We start from the raw sequence: 18,596 nt of genomic DNA, 5'->3' as shown, positions 1-18,596 counted from the left end.
GTCACTTCATGGTGGAGGCTGAGGGAAAGGCAATGTCTGTTCAGGGTTGGGGACATGCTGGACAAAGCAATACATGAGCTTAGATAAAGGACATTAATGTGCTGGGCACGTGGAAGGACTGAGGAGACAGGATGCTCAAAGGACTTGGGGGCACACTCTCAGGTCACTCCTCACTGCCTGCCCAAACTAGTGCAGGATGTTAGCATGTTAGAGTATGCAAAATGCTTCACCACAGAGCCACATACATGACAGCTCTCAGCTGTTCCATCCCACTCTTCCGTGCCTTGTGGTTCACGCACTACAGCCTACCACAGAGTAGGGGTTCTCTAGGTGCTAATGTCCCACAGCAACAGGACCCTTCCAATGTCAGTCATACCAAGGAGTGACCAAAGCACTGGGAGCAGGCACTGGGAAACCTAATGTCAGCAACAGTTGTGGAGAACCACAAATAACTAAAAACAAAAACTATCACCTATACCTGGTGGAACTACTAATATAGTGATTCTTACTACTTCCCAGATGAGGGAAAAATAAGGTAGGTTGGGGGATACACAAATCAATGCAAGCAAGAAGCAAAGTGGAACATCTTGGACGGCATAAAAAAGCCTGAACAGAACAAAGTACAATTAAAGAAATATAATAAAAACATACCATCACAATATTGGCATGTACAACACCTTCTATTTTTGGTTAAATGTTCATTAGTTAGAAAGTGTTACTGCACTTTTTTTTATCACTGTATACATACCTGTACTAAGAAAGAGTCAATATCTTCTCCAGCAAGGAGTACAAGTAGGGAGACCAGAAAACTTGCCTGAGGGAGGTACTGAATCTGCAGAGATGATGGTTTCAAAATGTCTAAAGATTGACTCATCCAATTGTCACGGAAATTTTAATAAACTAGATTCAACTCCCACAGTCTGGTTGATGTAAGCAAGAACACGTGGCATACCTGGAAAAGCAGTACTAAGTACTAAAACTTTTGAGCTTCATTTCAAGCTTGAATGCGTGATTTTATTATTTTGACAGTTCTGAAAGTACAGTGCATGATTTAGTGTAGAATAAAGCATTAAAATTCATACATAATCACACTTTACTCTTCTGTTAATGCATTCCAGATGAAGACGTGAACTGTTACAGGCCTTTGAATTCACTATTATGGCACATTCAGAAACTCAGAATCTTGATAAGTAAACAATGTATTAAGACCCTTGCTCAAAAAAAACATTTAAGCACTCTAACAAATGCTAGAAACATGTACTCTTAACCTGGTTTTATTTCTTTCTTTCTATGGATAAGCAAGACTATATGATGAGAAGAAAACTAGAAACAAAGTTAAACTCTGGGCAGTAGTGAACTGATTTAACTGTAATAAATACTTTTAACATCGTAGATAAAAGACACATTTCTAAAACATATCTTTTGAGTACAGCCATAAAGGCATTTCATTAATAAAAAGACATATTTAACTGAGATGCAATCAATGAAAAATACATTTTTAATTTTTAAGGCCTTTCTGTAACAATGCTGAATTCCTTGTCTGCATTATTTTTATGTTTACATGAACCCTGCAGTGCATAAAAATGCATTCTACTGTTGTGTTAAATGTGATAAGATAACACTAGCATACTATCTTGCATACTGCATTTCACTTAGGAGCTTTATGTACTCCAGTCATGATTATATAATTTATCTTAAGGTTTGACAAAACAATATGTACTCTTATACACACCTTTATAGCTATGCAAGATAAACCCTCAACATGTAATTTAAAACTAGGGCATACATGTTTATTTACTCCATCACAAACTGAGTAATTCTGATATATTAGGTATTCTAAAATGATACTGTACAATGCAATACTCACTGGGATTTTTACCTGAAATGCTGACGTTTTATCTACACTAACTAATAAGAAAAAACTGTCCATCCTTACATTGTACAACAATCACCAGAAAAAAAATGGTTTCAGAACCATCTAATCAGAACTTAAGGAAAATGTCAAGATTTCGAATAGGTACTTATCCAGTATCTTGTTATTTGTTGATGTACAGATAAAATAAAAACATACTTTCAAGTCCTTATACAGATGATCTATTTTGGAATTTCAGTGGTGTCCATACCAGAGTTCGATGGAATCTAGGTCTTTCCATCTGGCAATTGGTATTCACTTTTAAAAGGCAGTAAATGTATGTGTTTTTTTCTGCACTGATAATTATTTTCTGAATTTTCTTTCAACAGCTACTTGTGGGAGAGTACCGAGACAAATAATGAAACAGTCCTTATAGTTATGGCATTCCACATGGTACCAAGAGAAGGAGGAAAGAGGGCCATGGATACTGCTACTAACTGAGAAGCAGGTTCACATTTTTATTCACAGGAGTGTCTGCTAAAATGTCCTTGTGGTATAGAAGATAAACAAAACTGATAACATATCAATCTAGGAAAAACTCCCGAGCCCACATGCATGACAGACAAATATTTATTATCCCATTTCATGTTGGGACATAGATATACTAGCAATGGCAAAAAAAAGACGCACAACATGTTGAGACCTAGTATAAAAAGTAAAGGAAAATTTTATAAGAAACTACAGCTTGCAGGGACATAGCCATAGGTATGAATGTATGAATTTGTATGACTATAAAGTCTGTTGAGTAATCAAGGTTTGAGAGAAAAAATGCATACACAACATATACAGAGTCTAGCCTTGCTTTAGTAGTGTGACATAAACCTCTTGCTTTCAAGGTTTGGACTGATGCATTTCAGCAAGGTAAATCCCTGAGAGAAAAAGAGGGCTTTGGGCTTACTAACACACTTTTAACCTGGTCAGATCTTAAACATTAGCATGTATGAAAGAAAGAACTTTACCTTCAATCCTTCCACAATGAAGAGTGCATACATGTCTCAATGCAGACTTTGTATGGACAAGGCTGGGAGGTTTCAGCCTGATACTGTTCACTACTACAGTCAGGTAAGGAGATATCAGCTCAGCATGCACCTTCTGTAGCCCTAGTCAAAGTGTCCTTACCTTTTCTCTTCTTTGTGTAATTTTAATGATATGTATGATTGGAGTTAAAATCAAAAAGTACACCTTCCAGGGGAACACCAACTTGTTACATACATGCATACTATGTATGCAGGAAAAGGAACATTTCAGCTAGAGAAACTTAACTATCTTAGAGAAATACTACAGTCTAGATGGGAGTGAGGTACCTGCACTTTCAGACTGGCATCAAGAAGCATTAAGATGAAAGTAATAGTCTGTGATTAGAGGGCTACAAAATATACATTAAAAGAAAAAAGTAAGAAATAGCATGATAGCAAAAGCAAACTAAAAAAAAAATTCTATTAAAAAATGAAGAATTCCCATCCCATTGTTATCTTCAAAATGAAGTTTCAAAACATAAAGCACAGTTTGAAAAAAATGCAAAAGGAAGAACAGGAAGAAACATCCGAGAACAATGATTTCTATTCACTAGACAAGACCCAACACCTACCAATCCTGCAACATCAGCACACAGGGATCACCTGAGCACCAACCACATCCCATAGTTACTATACAACTGGAATCAGTAACTGCAGAGCCAGTACAGAACTACATCTATACCACAAGAGGTGAGAACTGTCACATCTTCTGCAGAAACAAGTATAGAATTAAAACAATTCACAAAGAAGGAAAATACAATATCTGCTTCCATGCAGCAGATGATACAGCTGAAGAAAATGCTATCAGCTGTTAAAAATAGACAGAAATCAAAACAAATTAAAAGTTAAGTCAGATGCTGAAGACTAAGTGACAGTAAAAATGACAAAACCTGATAACAGAACAGCGAGTATGAAAAGGCTGCTAGAGATACCAGAGAACAAATGATGAAAACAGGAGAGGAGGAAGACCGCATACCTCTCAACTGTCCAGACTTCTGCAGAATGTCATGATTTTTGCTTCATATTTTTGGTCGATCGTAAAATTATGCTTTTTTCTGGCAAATCAAGGACTGAAATCAGAAAATAATGGCAAGCATGAGGTTCAGACTTCATAGCATTCAGAAAATTCATGCTAATACAAAACCCGTTATTGTATCAACTTTCTAAGTTTGTAAGAAGAATAAAGTATCCCTATTTTGGAGCCTTTGCCCCCCCCCCCCCCATTATTTGTGGCTTTGTCCAGATTTCTTCCTGTAAGAGGTTGAAAGGTATGGAGAAGAGTTACAGAGAGCTAATCATTCCTTTGAGTAAAACATAGGACCATGAAGGACACCCACAAATGAGTGCATGATCCCTGGTCACCTACAGATCTTAGGAATTAATAGAAGAAATTCCTAATATAAAAGACAGGAACCTGTAAACTTTAAACAGCTTGAGACTGTAACAACATGATATGACCCCATTCGGGGAGACATGAATTTGATACATTTTATTACACCTTTATTAACTTTATACATTACACAGTGATATGAGTATAGATACAATTACACAAGAGAAAAAAATCATTACAAAGAATTAATTTTCTTGTCACCTATTATACATACATGGTTTCGTTCTTAACAATTATTTAATTTAATATTACAGAGATTGCTCAAGTCCTTCCTTCCTTGAAATTTCACTCCTCCTGAACATAATTCTGTACTATTCCCACAGATTCCATTTACTTCTATGTCGTTTGCACCTTAACAGTTTTAAAGATCCCACGTCGAATTCTTTTATCTCTTTCACATCAGTCAGTTTTAAAAACATTGGTTTAGATTTTGATCTCCATTTTATAGCAAGTGCATTTTTGGTAGTCAGCAGTATTAAACTTATTATGGCCTTTGCTCACCCAAACATTTCTTACAACACACCTTTTGTAGGGAAATTTTAAAAAATACCAACTTGTGTATTTCTTAAAAAACATCTTCAAGTTCCCCTTTCTTTCCCATCACACCTCCAACAACTGCTGTCTACCTGTCCTGTGTTAAAATTCTCTGAAGTCTACTTGGTGTATAAAAATACCAATGCAAATACTTTCAAGCAAAAATCTTAATCCTTCCAGATTTTGTTGCATGCTTGGGAGGTATAAAAATATCCTCCCATTGTTCTTTTGTATACTGCCTTGCTATTCTCGTTTCCCAGTCTTTTCTAACCCTCTTGTGATTTATTCTTGAAGTAATCATGCATTATTTTATGCACCCTACTAATTATCCTTTTTTTTTAAACTGCAACTTCTGTTCTAGACTCAGCTGTAAACTCAGCCAGACCTGGTCTTTCATTTAACACATCCCTACCCCTTTATCTTTAATTATAATCTTAACAATCCCTGGTAGGAAAAGCAGTCTCCATCCCACAGTCCAAACTTCTGTTTGGTTTCATCCCAAACCATGAATTTTCCCTCCCTAATTAATTTCTCCCAATACACTTGTTTCTTTGTTATTTTTCTCCAATAAATTCCATCTTCCTCTTGCCCATTTTATATGCCCCTACTTGCAGTCATCCCTATTGATAAAAATCTCCTTTCTCAAAATACTTTGTGCTACGTTTGTAAATATAATATACTGCATGGATGGTATTCTTCTCCTTATGGATTTGTATCCAAAATCCTACTTTTTCTTTATTTTATTCCCTGCCCCAATTTGATTTGCACTCTTCAGCCTATGTTATTATATATATATATATATATATATATATATATATATATGAGCCTCGTCTGTGTAACTGTAAAGTACCCCATCAAATTTGGTAATCCTAAATAACCTTTTTCTGTAGGGGGAACAATTTATTCCACTTAAATCTTGCCTTCTTTCCCTCTCAAATAAATTCCTTCAATTCCTTATTAATCATGCTTCAGAGCTTCTCCGCTGGTTAATAAAAAAAAATATGCCTGACTTATAAATAATATTAAAGTCACTAGAAGTATTTTCACTCCTTGTACATTACTATCTATAGCCACAGTCAACAGCTTCCACCTTCAGTTTTTGTATTACCTTATCTTTTGTTTAGTCTGTTCTCACACATTCTTAGCTCCCATAACAGAATCATTTTTAATCCATACACATAAATACTTCATCCTATCATGTTCCCCTAAATATGTGTGGGAAAGTACAGTTGTGCAAGTCAACCTTTACCATGACCAAAGTTTTAATAGAGCACTGCTGCAGAAGTCTAAGTTACATTGGTCCTACTCCATCTATTCAGTGTCCAAAAAACATTGGTGCCCACCACACAATCCGATGGTCATGAGCTCAAGGAGAGCTTCACAAAAAAGACAGCTGGAGCACTTTTTGCCCAGGAAGGAGGCATGAGTCCTGAAGAACAATGCTAGGAAAGAAACCAAACAACTATATACAACAAATGGCAGACACATCCACATCCTAGCAACATCAGTAAATACAAGCAAGGAAACGGGGCTGGAGGGTGTGGAGACTTTGGCAATAGTGATCTATTAGAACATCTAATGTTATGGAAATTTCACTTACACTATGTTCAAACGTGCATCACAGTTGCAGTAGCCTGAGCTTTATGGACAGATTACCATAGCTTAGGGAAGAAAGGGATAAAAAGGGAGAAGGCCAATCAACTAAAACTACAGAATGGTCCTGGTGAAGGAATCCAAGTAGCAGTGCATTGTAAAACTATATAAAAAGGACTATGTTGCTGCCCCTAAAATACTTCTACCATCCACCCCTTTTCCAGAAAGCCACCAAAAAACATAAGTTCTTCTGGATTGGGGCTTGTAAATAATACCTAGAAGTAGCTTATTATGGGGAGTTTAACAAAAGGCAATAGCATGAGATGCCTACCTGGAAATTGCCTGTTTACACTTTTCTACCCTTCCTCTTACTTTCAAAGGAGACAAACAGCTGATCAGCTTTCCTGAACTTCTAGCATGTGATGGATCACTTCTAACATGTGATGGATCCTTACTCCTTTGACAACTGGTTCAGGTAAGAAAACAAGGAAATAAATAGCCTGGCTTAAAGTAACCTCAGAAACCACTTTAGTCATATAGGCAGGATTTTTTCTCAAAGAAACTCTGTCTCTGTGGAAAACAAGGTAGAGTTGATTCACCATTAGAGATGCAATTCAGATACTTTCCTAGCAGATTAAGAGCCACGAGAAGAACCCTCTTCTAAGTTAAAAACCTCAATTCAGCCTTATGAACTATTCAAATGAAGACACTGTAAGCTTCTCAAGCACAAAGATCAGATCCCGAGGAGAAGCCACTAATTTTTTAGGAGGACAAGCCCAAAATACCCCTTTCAAAAAATGTTTACCTTGAGCATTACTAGAAAGTGAGAAATCCCAGAGCAGACAGAGCAAAAGGAATATACTCCCTTACTTCATAGTCCTTTAAAGCATAGATACCTTACTTGCCCTCACCTCCCTACCTCTCTGATTGTTTTTCCTCTGCACTGGCCTTCTTGTGTTCCACTTGCCACGACTTTCACTCCATTCCTGCTGTCTTCTCCCTTTCAGCCCCTTCTCTCTTGTATCTCTGGTCGGCACCCTCCCTCACCCACTTATTACCCATAAGCACTCACCTGCCTACCTCCTCCCTATTTATCCTTTTTGCCCCTGCCCCTTAACTTATAAATACACCATACCCCTCAGGACACCATCTTTATTGTGTAGTTCCTCTCCTGGCTGCTCTGCTTCCCTGTGGGTAGCGTTTGCGGTAAGTTACTGATATTTAACATTTGCCGATATTTAACATTTGCCTATGAATACCGTCTCTTCTTACAGTTTAAACAGACTACAGGATAATACCATCTGATACTTTTGGTTGTTAGCATTTTTGTCTGCTCACTGTGCATTTGAACCAGTTGTACACTTTTAAAAGGTTGTGCGAGATGTACGGAAAGACAAACAATAGTAGTTCCTGTGGGTCAATATTGAACCATTGCGAGCACCACTTACACTGAGGGAAAACACGGCTAGTGCCATCCGACCTCTCTCCTACCTTTTCTTATACAACCTGCTCGACCAACTTGGTGTTGGAGTAATTGCTTAGAACACTCTTATCCCTCCCACTGCTTAGAAGCTTTCTTATAAAACCTGCTCTTGTTAATATTTGGGCCAACTTGCTGTTGGAGCAGTTGCTTGAGCACCCTTATTTCTTTTCCTTCCCTCCCCAATGCAAGAGTAGCATGTTTTAATATTGCGACTACTACTGTTATCACCCTAGCTTGTCATATTACTCTTATGTAGTTCCATCTTGATTACATGACTTTGTAGCAAAGTGCGCATCCGCATTTATTTTCCTTACAGTGTGCACTGAATGTGTACCTAATGGTGTTGCTACCACCCTAATCACCTCACACTACTGATCTGACCAGTCCGACCTCCATTGTTGGTTGCGCACGTTCTTTTGAAAGCTGGAGGAACTACGAACCAGTGTTACCGGCATCTACCTTCTCAATGTCCAACACGCACATTTAGATTCTTTGGCTTCTTCCAGAGCTTCCACCCTCAACTCCCTACTTACCTGCCCATTCCTAGCTCAATTGTTCATGCGCGTTCTTCTGGATGCTGAAAAAACCTATATTACTCTGTGAAACAGCAACTACCTTTCTTACCTTCTACACTTTAAGTTAGTCTTTTACAAAAACAAAACTCTGTTCTTTGTTCGAGGCACTCCTTTGAACGCTGAACTCTGTTGTTGTTCGCGCGCGTTCCTTTGAATGCTGAAGGAACTACATACCTCATTTTACACTTTATTATTGTTGCCTTTAGTAAAGTCGAACTCTGTTGTTTGTTCATGTGCGTTTCTTTGAACGCTGAAGTAACTATAACCACTGTCAAACTTTATTATTGTAGCCTTTTTTAAAAAGCAGAACTCTGCACACTACAGAAGGGCTAATGTTTTTAAACTGCTGTTTGCTTTCGCTACAGAAGGGCTAAAAGATTTTAAACTACCTAGTAGTCCTACTTTTTATAAGACTTTGTGTGACTGAGATAATATAGCCTAGACTATCACAAATTTGCATTACAAGCTGTGGCTTTTAAGTATGATGGTTCAGAATTTATAGCTTAACCTATTACAAATTGGTTTTGCAAGCTTTGGCTTCAGATATGATATTTTCCCTTGTATAATTTGTATTTGCTGCCCAGGTAAACGTTCCTGTGTCTTTTAGATGTACATTTATTGACTATATGCTTTGAATGTGTTAGAGTATGTCTAATTGCACTGCTGCCTAACTCTTTTATTCAGTGGTTATTGTAACAGTAACTTCTACCAGTTTTGTAGATGTTTTGCATGTACTGTGTATCACTATAAATGGTGCTTAACTGCTGCTGCCTATACTAATGCATAGTCTACATTGCTCTGTGTCCTTAATACTTTCTCTCTACTTCCCTTCAAGCCTGCAACCCTCCTGCTAGTGAATCCCCCAGCGTCTGTGTCCTGCTATCTGACTGAAGACCTGAACTTTTCTAGTCATCAGCAAAATTTCTGTTACCTCCTCCCAGTGTAGGAATTACAGCCTTGCCCACCATAAACTGTACTGCCTTGAGAAACAACTATTTGGAAGTATGTGTACATTACATCTTACAGCTTAACTGAACAATATCCTGTCTCTGTTTTGTGTAAGAAAACGCTCCCTGCCAGGACAACCAGCATCTATAGCTTTCTATACTATATCCCCAATACTCCCAAACTAGCCTCCCTGTTGTTACACACCCTCTTCCTTGTATCTACTTATTGCTATTTTTCTTCTCTCTTCTCCCATTTCCCACACTATTACCCATTCTACTCCTGAAAGAGCATTATTTAACAGTACCTCGAGTGTCCACTTGAGGGCAGTAGTACCTTTACATTTCCCATTACTTACCAGCAATCTAGCCTGGGTTATTAAAATATATTCTTAGTCTTTTTGCCTCAGTCTTCTATATTACAGGTCCCTTTGCCACTACATTATACCCTTTTTCAGCTCTCTACTCCCTTACTTCATAGTCCTTTAAAGCATAGATACCTTACTTGCCCTGACCTCCCTACCTCTCTGATTGTTTTTCCTCTGGACTGGTCTTCTTGGCTCTGGCCCAGCTCCGTTTGCCCTGCGGGCTCACTCCGCTCCCCTACCCTACCCCCAATTCCCTCCCACCCCCAGTGGACTGGTCTTCTTGGCTCTGGCCCAGTTCCGTTCGCCCTGCGGGCTCACTCTGCTCCCTACCCTACCCCCAATTCCCTCCCACCCCCAGTGGTCCTACACTTCTACTTCACTGGCCACTCCCCCCCTTTTTCTCATCCTATCACAAACCCCCTCATCACCAGGACACTCCCCTATCTCTATCTCTCCTAAATTGTACTAATCAACTCTCTTTTGAACTACTTCCTCTGCTTTCCAACCTTTTACTACACTAACTACCTCCCAATACTAACTCCTATCCAAACCTCCACTAATTTATTACCAATATATTTTAAACCCCTGCTCATTCTCTTGAAACACTCTCTTCTACTTTTCTACATCACCTATTAACACAAACTACTCCCTACAAAATCTACGTATTACTATGGCCCCAATAAATAAAACTCTTTTCACAAACATACTACTCTTAACTACCATAATAGCCTGTCTTACCATACCTTACTCACTCACCTCCTTTGAAAATCTTACTCTACCTGAACAAAACCATTACATCCAACAAACTTTACCATCTTCTTTCAGCTACTCCCTTAACCACAGTAACATAACCTGTACCTCAAACTATATACTACCAAAATATCACAGAGCAACCCACATTATTTACTTCAATACCAAAAAGACTTTTATTAACCTCTATAAACTCCTTAAAGCTATACAACACCCCCAGCAACACCCAGTCCTAGACTGTGATATTCATCCTAACCCTGGCCCCAATTATGACTATACCAATAACCTTGACAATTTAACAGTGCCTATGGTTTCTACATTAACTAAACCATCTAACTCCCTCTTGACAGCTCAACTTGAACATTAGAAGTATTAACAATAAAATTTCCCACCTGCATGCTCTCCTTGATGTCCACTCATTTGACATTCTATGTCTTACAGAAACTTGGCTAAAACCATCCACTCTCGACCAGGAAATTACCCCTCCTGGCTACAATACCCTTAGATGTGACCGTAAAATCAAAAAAGGTGGAGGTATAGCCATTCTCTATAAATCTAACCTCCAAATTCCCCCCTTTAATGTGCTTTAACCATCAGACACCAAATCTGAAATTCTAACTACCAAACTCCAAATCAATAACTCCAAATATATCTAATTTGCACATATCTTCCCCCAGGTAATAATACCAATACTCTTGAAAACCTACTTAGTTACCTCTCTACCAAACTACCCCAAGAGACAATTGTACTGGGTGACTAACATCGACTGGTCCACCTGTAGTTCTCCTAACCCTACTAACCACAAACCTCTTTGGATTCTTACAATTAATAACAACCCCTACTAGAATCCACAAACCTAGCAGTAAGGAAACTACTCTGGACTGGATCCTTATTAACAGCCACCCTGAAACTTATACTCCAGGAACTCTTCCCGACGATATCAGTGACCATATGCTTACCTACATTATTAGACAAAAAGTCCATATTCCAACTACTCAATCTCAAAACCTCTTGCTCAAAAAAAATCTTCAATCCAGACAGCTTCCTAAATAAAATACAAGCATGTGACTGGTCACCACTAACCCATCTTGAACTGGATGAGGCCGTTACCTACTTTAATACAAACTTTCTTCAAATCCTTGACTGCCATGCACCATATCATTCTACTAGAATAAGAACCAAATCTGCCCCTAGGCTCACAAAACAAACGAGGCAAAAGATACTCCTCAGAAATAAAATCTATACTAAATGGAGAGCCACCAAATGTCCAACAGATCACCTCCTCTTTAAACAGCTAAGATATGCCACCAAGAAAGATATTCTTAGAGACAAAAAAGACTTCTACCTTCCCCTCCAACAAACCATTCAACAAACTCCACAAAAATTTTGGTCAGGGATAAACAAACTTCTTCAGCCAGGTCACCCTACTACTCCAGACCCAGCCGGTTTCAACCATAACAACTCCAACCAGATCCCTGATGCCTTTAATAACTCTTTACAGAAGCCATTCAAACACTAACCAATTCCTTACTACCCCTTCACTGCTTCCCCACTAAATATCCCCAATACTTCATCTCCCACGTTTCATATACAACCTGTAGCTACATCTCTCATCTGTAAGTTACTTCAAAAATTGAAACCTTGCACCCCCTTCTGTTGACCGTCTCCCATCTGAATACCTACAAATTGCCGCAAAAGCCATCAACTTTCCCATCTCTATCCTTATTAACAGAACCATCTCAGAAGGCAAAATCCCTACTTTATGGAAAGTATCCCACATCATCCCTCTACATAAAGGTGGACCTTCTATTGAGCTTTCTAACTTTCGTCCTATTGCTTTATTCTCCCCATTAGCTAAGATAATGGAAAAATGTATTCACAAACAACTGCTTAACCACTTACTACAAAATAACCTACTAACAAACTGCCAACATGGCTTTAGGCCACTCCATAGCACATTGACTGCCCTCTTATCTTTTACCGACTTTATAAACAAAAATCGTAAAAATAACTCTTTTTCCTCTGCACCGTTTATTGACCTGTCAAAAGCCTTTGATATGGTTAACCATAACTTACTTCTAGACAAACTAAAGGCTCATTCTCTCGATCCTCAAGCTATACAATGGTTTAAGTCTTACCTGGTAAATAGACATTAAGCAGTACTTTGGCATAACAATCTGTCTTCACTACTCCCAGTAAATATTGGAGTACCCCAAGGCTCTATCTTAGGTCCCCTACTCTTTTCCTTATTTATTAACAATCTACACATGAACATACCTCAAGCCACCTGCATTCAATATGCAAACGACTCTACCTTAATCTGTTCAGCCAAGAATATAGCCTCTCTCCACTCTCTCACCCAAACTGTTTTTAATAATGTTGAAAACTGGTTTTTGCAACACTGCCTACTCCTGAATCCCAAAAAAACAAAACTACTGCTTTTTACCCCAACCCATAAATCACCTATTCCATTCTTCTCTGTAACCTCTAATAATGGTACCAACATAACCCCAGACACTACAACCTGCCTACTAGGTGTAACAATTGATAATCGTCTCAGCTTTGATGACCACATCAACTGCACCATAAAGTCTGTTAACAAAAAACTTGGTACCCTCTACAGAATTAAACCCTTCCTTACCCCTTCTGCAAGAAAAACTATTGCCCAGACCCACCTAATTTCCACCCTTTTTTATGCCTCTGTTATATATACTAACCTATCCAAAAACAACCTCTCTAAACTCTCCACCTGTTATAATAGCATAGCTAGATTCATTGCATGCTCCCCCTTTAAAACTCACCACTGCCTCAACCTCAGAAAACTTGAATGGCTAGAATTGCAAAACCACATACTCTGTCAACAACTACTTATTACTCAAAAGATCCTATACAACCCTAACAACACTCCTGTCCTCACTAATCTAATTACACCACATAAAAATCTAGCTACACTACGCTCTGCTAATAAACTTCTAGTTTCCTCTATTAAATCCAACAACAAAGCCAGTGATTCACTTTTCTCAAACACTGCAGGTAAAAACTGAAATCTGCTTCCTTCTGAATTATCAACCCTTGCTTCGACTTCTCTATTTAAAAAACATCTTAAAGAAAATCTCAAAACTCATTGGCTTTGTCCATGTGCTAACCCAGACTCATATCTTTTTCCCCCTCCTTTTCTACTCCTCTAACCTATGCCTCCAAATCTAGCTATTACCCTTTTCTTCATAATATGAGGATAAAACATAACTGCTTTTTCTCTTAACTGAGTCTTGCTCATACCTTCTCGTGTGTGTAGTATATTGTTTAGTATAATTTTTTACTAAAATTTTTAAAGTTTATAATTTTTAATTTTTCTTTCAACAATGCTGTCTCTGCATTTGCTTTATCATGTCTTTTTATATTGTTAACTTTGTCACTGTTTATGTTTGGAGCTTTTCTCCCCGGGCCTCTACTGAAAATGGACATATATCCAGCTAGACTAGCTCAGTCAACAAATGTAAAATAAATTAATAATAAATATGAAAGGTAAATAGACAGTAACTTACAAATAATCAAGAACCCGGGGCAACCAGGCCTGAAAAGGATCATTGTTCTTTAACTGCCACCAACTAGAAACTTTTTTCTACTTCCACTTCCTCAGAAACATGGTGCCTAAAAAGTATCAAACCTCTATCATCCAGGAGAAATTCAAGAAATAAGGAGAGACTGTGAATGTGGAGGCATATCGTTAAGGATAATAATAATAGCCACACAGAATATAACACTCAAAGTAGCAGAAAGTATTCTAAGAACTAAGCCAACACGAGAATAGAGAGAGGAGATTTTGCCAAAAGGGATGACTGCAATTAGTGGTACAGAGAATAGGAAAGAGGGGTCTGGAATTTCCTGGAGAAAACTGACAAAGGAACCAAGTTATTAGGACCAAACATCTAGAGACTGAAAAATAACAGAAAGGGAAGAAAACAAGAAGACATTTCGACTGCGAGCTAGAGGCTTGCCTCCTCTATCAGGGATTGATTCTGACTGAAGGGATTGAACACAGAAGAGAAGTTGGTGTTAAAAGAAGGATATTTAGATGGGCTTATAACACTGCATGATAACTATAGGAATCAATCATAGGAGGTTAGAAAAGACTGGGAAGAGAGACTGGATAGGCAATTCACAAGGAAACGATGGGAGGACATATGTATGGCTCCCAAATATGCAAGAATGTTTAGAAGACTTAGGATTTTTTCTTTAGAAGTATTTGCACAGGTATTTTATACCCCAAGCGGACTCCAAATAAATTTTCCACAGGTAGACTGCAAATTTTGGAGGTGTAATGGGGAATATAAAGGCAACCAGGAACATACATTTTGGGAGTATAATGAGCTAGCAGACTTTAAAAATTCCCTACAGAGTACTCTGTCAGAAATATTGGGTGTGCAAAAGAGTGTAACTAATGAAATGATTTTTGAGCTGGGATAAGGGATCTGAATTGCCTAGACATAGTGAAGGCAAGGACATCTACCAGTATGCTAAGACTTTACATACCTGTACTATGTCCTTACATTCATTGCTATTGTATTCTTAATAGATGGGAGAGTGCCACAGCTCAAGAGGAAATTTGGGAGGAAGAAGGTGCAGAAGAGCCTCCTAAAAAAACTATGAAGAAAGGCACTAGCAAAACCAGATCTAGCTCAGAGATACCATCCAACTTGTGGTGCTTGGTGAAGGTATGCACACAAGTCTATGTAGATGCCTCAAGAATAGAATTAATATCTAAGCTCTTAAAAAAGCATCCAAAAAGCGACAGCTCTACTAAAATGAGCCTTAACTGAAGAAAGGAGGCTCTTGCCATGAAAAGTGTAACAAAAGGAAATAGCCTTGGAATTCCAAGAAAAAAAATAGTTGGCTTGGATACAGCAAGTTCCAAAGATCTAGGATGAAAAGAAACAAATAACTGATCAGATTTTCAAGTAGCCTTAGTTTTATCCAAATAAAACCCTCTCACTGTCAGATTGCAGACAGGGGGAAAAATGTGGCCAGATGAAATGACCGATTCAGTGATAGCTCATTAATAACCTTAGGCATAAAAGAAGGGTTAGTGTACAAGGACACACTGTCATCATGAAAGCCCATAAAAGGAGGACAAGCCATATGGGCCTGCAACTCAGACACCCACCTGGCAGAAGTAAGTGTCTTCCAGGAACAATGTAGCAAAGAAAATGAAGCAGTAGGCTAAAAAGGAGCCTGTGTCAACTTCTCCAAAACAAAATTAAGATCCCAGGGAGGAGGAACAGGCTTTCCTGTGAGGTCTTACATTAAGGATATCTTTAAGAAATTGTTTAACTTCAAATTTGGAAGCTAAAGGAGTCAAAAAAGGCAGACAAGCAAAGATAGCTGAGGAGTGGGCCTTAATAGAAGAAAAGGCCAAACCAGCATTGAGCAACACACGCAAATAAGAGAGAACCAAAGAAACATCGACAGTAAGTGGGTTCAGGTTACGAGAGAGACACCAAATAGAAAAACCTCTTCCACTTGGATAAGTAAGATTTTCTAGTAGTGGGTTTCCTGCCCTCCTGCAGGACTTGCAGCATGTCCTCAGAAAAAAGGGGTCTGTGAGGAATCAAAATCCTATTGCCACAGTGTTAGTTGAAGCATGGACAGGTGGGGATGGATGAGAGATCCCTTGCCTTATGAGAGTAGATCTACCCTGTGAGGTAACGTGATGATTGCCCCTGGATAGATCCAGAAGTAGAGGGGAACCAGTGCTGTCACAGCCAAAACAGAGTCACCAACAAGATTTTGGGAGCATCATATTATATCTTGAACAGGATATTTGGAATGAGAGGAAAGGGAAGGAATGCATAAACAAACATCCCTTTCCAAGAAAATGAGAGGGCATCCACCTTCCACACCAGAGGACCTGGGACTCTGGCACAAAACAGAGGAAGCTGTCTGTCCAATGAGGAGGCAAAAATATCCAGTTCAGGAGTACCACACTGGTGGATAATGTCCAGAAACACATCCCAGTGAAGCATCCATTTCTGGGACTGAGTTAAGGACTTGCTCAGAGTGTCTGCCAAAATGTTCTGACTGGAAGGGATATAAACTGCCTGAAGAGTCACTTGATAGCAAGATCCCATACTAGAAATGCCAACCAGCAGAGGATAAGATCTCGTTCCTCCCCATTTGTTGATGTACCACATCACTGTGGTATTGTCTGTGAACACCTTGAGAGGCCCTGGAGGGAAAAGAGGAGCCAGCAGAAGAGTTCTCATCTCTTTGACACTGATGTGCACCTTCTGCTGATGATGTGACCACACCCCCTATACTTTTAGGGAGCCAAATGTCACCCCCCCATCCCATGTCTGAAGCATCTGTGAACAATTCCCGAGAGGGAAGAAGGGGATGAAGAGACAGAGACAACTGCTGAATCCACCAGTGAAGTTCCTATCTGAGACGAGGAAGAAGAGGAACTACAAAGTATAGAGGATGTGCATATTGGAGCCACACTGAATTCAGAAACCACTGAAACTTTCTCATGTGAAGTCTGGCCAGTGGGAGCATTGGAATGGTGGATGCCATGAAACCTAGAACTCTCAGAAACTCTCTGGCAGTAATGGAAACCAGAGAAAGAAAAGAAATGCGAGTTAAGGCCTGTGGAGGGAGCAGGGATGCAAGTATTGGCACCATCTGAATCCTGCAACCCAGAAAAACATGATCTTGAGAAGAAGTCAGAGAAAACCTTTTGACATGTATGATGAAGCCCAGACTCAGAAGAAGGGGAAACAGCAAAATGAAGATTTTGCAAAAGGACCTCTGTAGAGGACTTTTGAACCAACAGGTTGTCTAAGTAAGGAAACATTTGGATCCCTTGAAGCCTACAAAAAGCAATCACAGGAGCAACGCATTTTGGTGAAGGCCCCTGGGGCAGAAGAATGGCCAAAGGGCAAGGCAGAGAACTGAAAATGCCAGGAAACAACAGAGAAATGCAAAAACTTCCTGAAAAGAGGATGGATTGGTATATGGAGATAAGCATCCTTGAGATCCAGAGATACCATATAGGCCTGACGACAGAATCTGAAGGAACAACATCTGAAAGGAAGGCACTTTTGGAAAAGTATTTAGATGACAGAGGTCTACAATAGGTCTCCAAGTGCCCTCTTTTCTGGGCACTAGAGAGTCTGGAGTAGAACCCTTTCAGCCTCTGGAGCACAGGCACCTCTTGAATAGTACCCTGAGTCAAAAGATTTTAAAGAACCTCTAGGGAAAAAAAGAAGTTGCTCCCTTGCAGACTGAGGAATGCCCATAAAAGGAGGACAGGATTTCCACTCCTTGAATTACCCCTGACAAATAATCAACAGAACCCAAGAATCCTTAGTGATCTGAAGCTAAACAGGAAGAGAAAGAGGAATGTGGCTGGGAGGAGACGGACAGTCATACAGTACCTAGCTGGAAAGGAAAGCTTTGGAATCCCTTAAAACTAAGTAGTCTTAGCAGGAGGAGCCTGTTTGCCACTCTTCCTACCTTTAATAGAAGGGTAAGGTTGCCTACAAAGGCAGGCTTAGTGGGGTAGTTTCTCTGAAATTTAGGCACAGGAGGCACAAACATATGTTTAAGCTTTTGTAAGGCCTTACCCTATCCTGAAGGAACTTAAACCAGCAGCAGCTTCCCCAAACAAAAGTTTAGAAACCAGAGGAACATCCATCAACTTAGCTTCAATATCATCAGGTAGAGGTTGAAGCCTAAGCCAAGACTACCTCATCAACAATGAACCAAAAACAGCATTCCTTGAAGAGGCATCTGCTGCATCATAACTACATTTAATAGAATGCCAAATGACTTCAGATGAAGTCCCTAGCAAGGAAAGAACAGAAGTTTTACCCTCGGAGTCTTGAAAATCAGAAATAAGTTGCCGGTCAGGGAAAGAAGAACCTAGTTATATGGGTGTGATAATTAATAGCCCTAAAAGCTAGGGTAGCAGAACTGTAAACCTTCTTACCTAACCTTTCCATAGTTCTGCTGTGCTTGTCAGAAGGCAATAAC

The 18,596-nt window shown here is 39.2% G+C and overlaps 1 protein-coding gene across 1 annotated transcript in view; it reads right to left on the bottom strand.

Annotated features, from left to right (window-relative positions):
* Positions 1-18,596, bottom strand: part of LOC122814987 (protein mono-ADP-ribosyltransferase PARP12-like) — a 1,242,293-nt gene that overhangs the window by 1,102,530 nt on the left and 121,167 nt on the right. The gene's annotated exons all lie outside the window — the stretch shown is intronic.

This window comes from Protopterus annectens, chromosome 11.part0 (genome assembly GCF_019279795.1).
Source record: "Protopterus annectens isolate FY-2018-M chromosome 11.part0, PAN1.0, whole genome shotgun sequence".
Lineage (NCBI taxonomy): Eukaryota > Metazoa > Chordata > Ceratodontiformes > Protopteridae > Protopterus > Protopterus annectens.
Note: the sequence above shows the minus strand (reverse complement) of the source record. Positions and strands in the feature narration are given on the sequence as shown.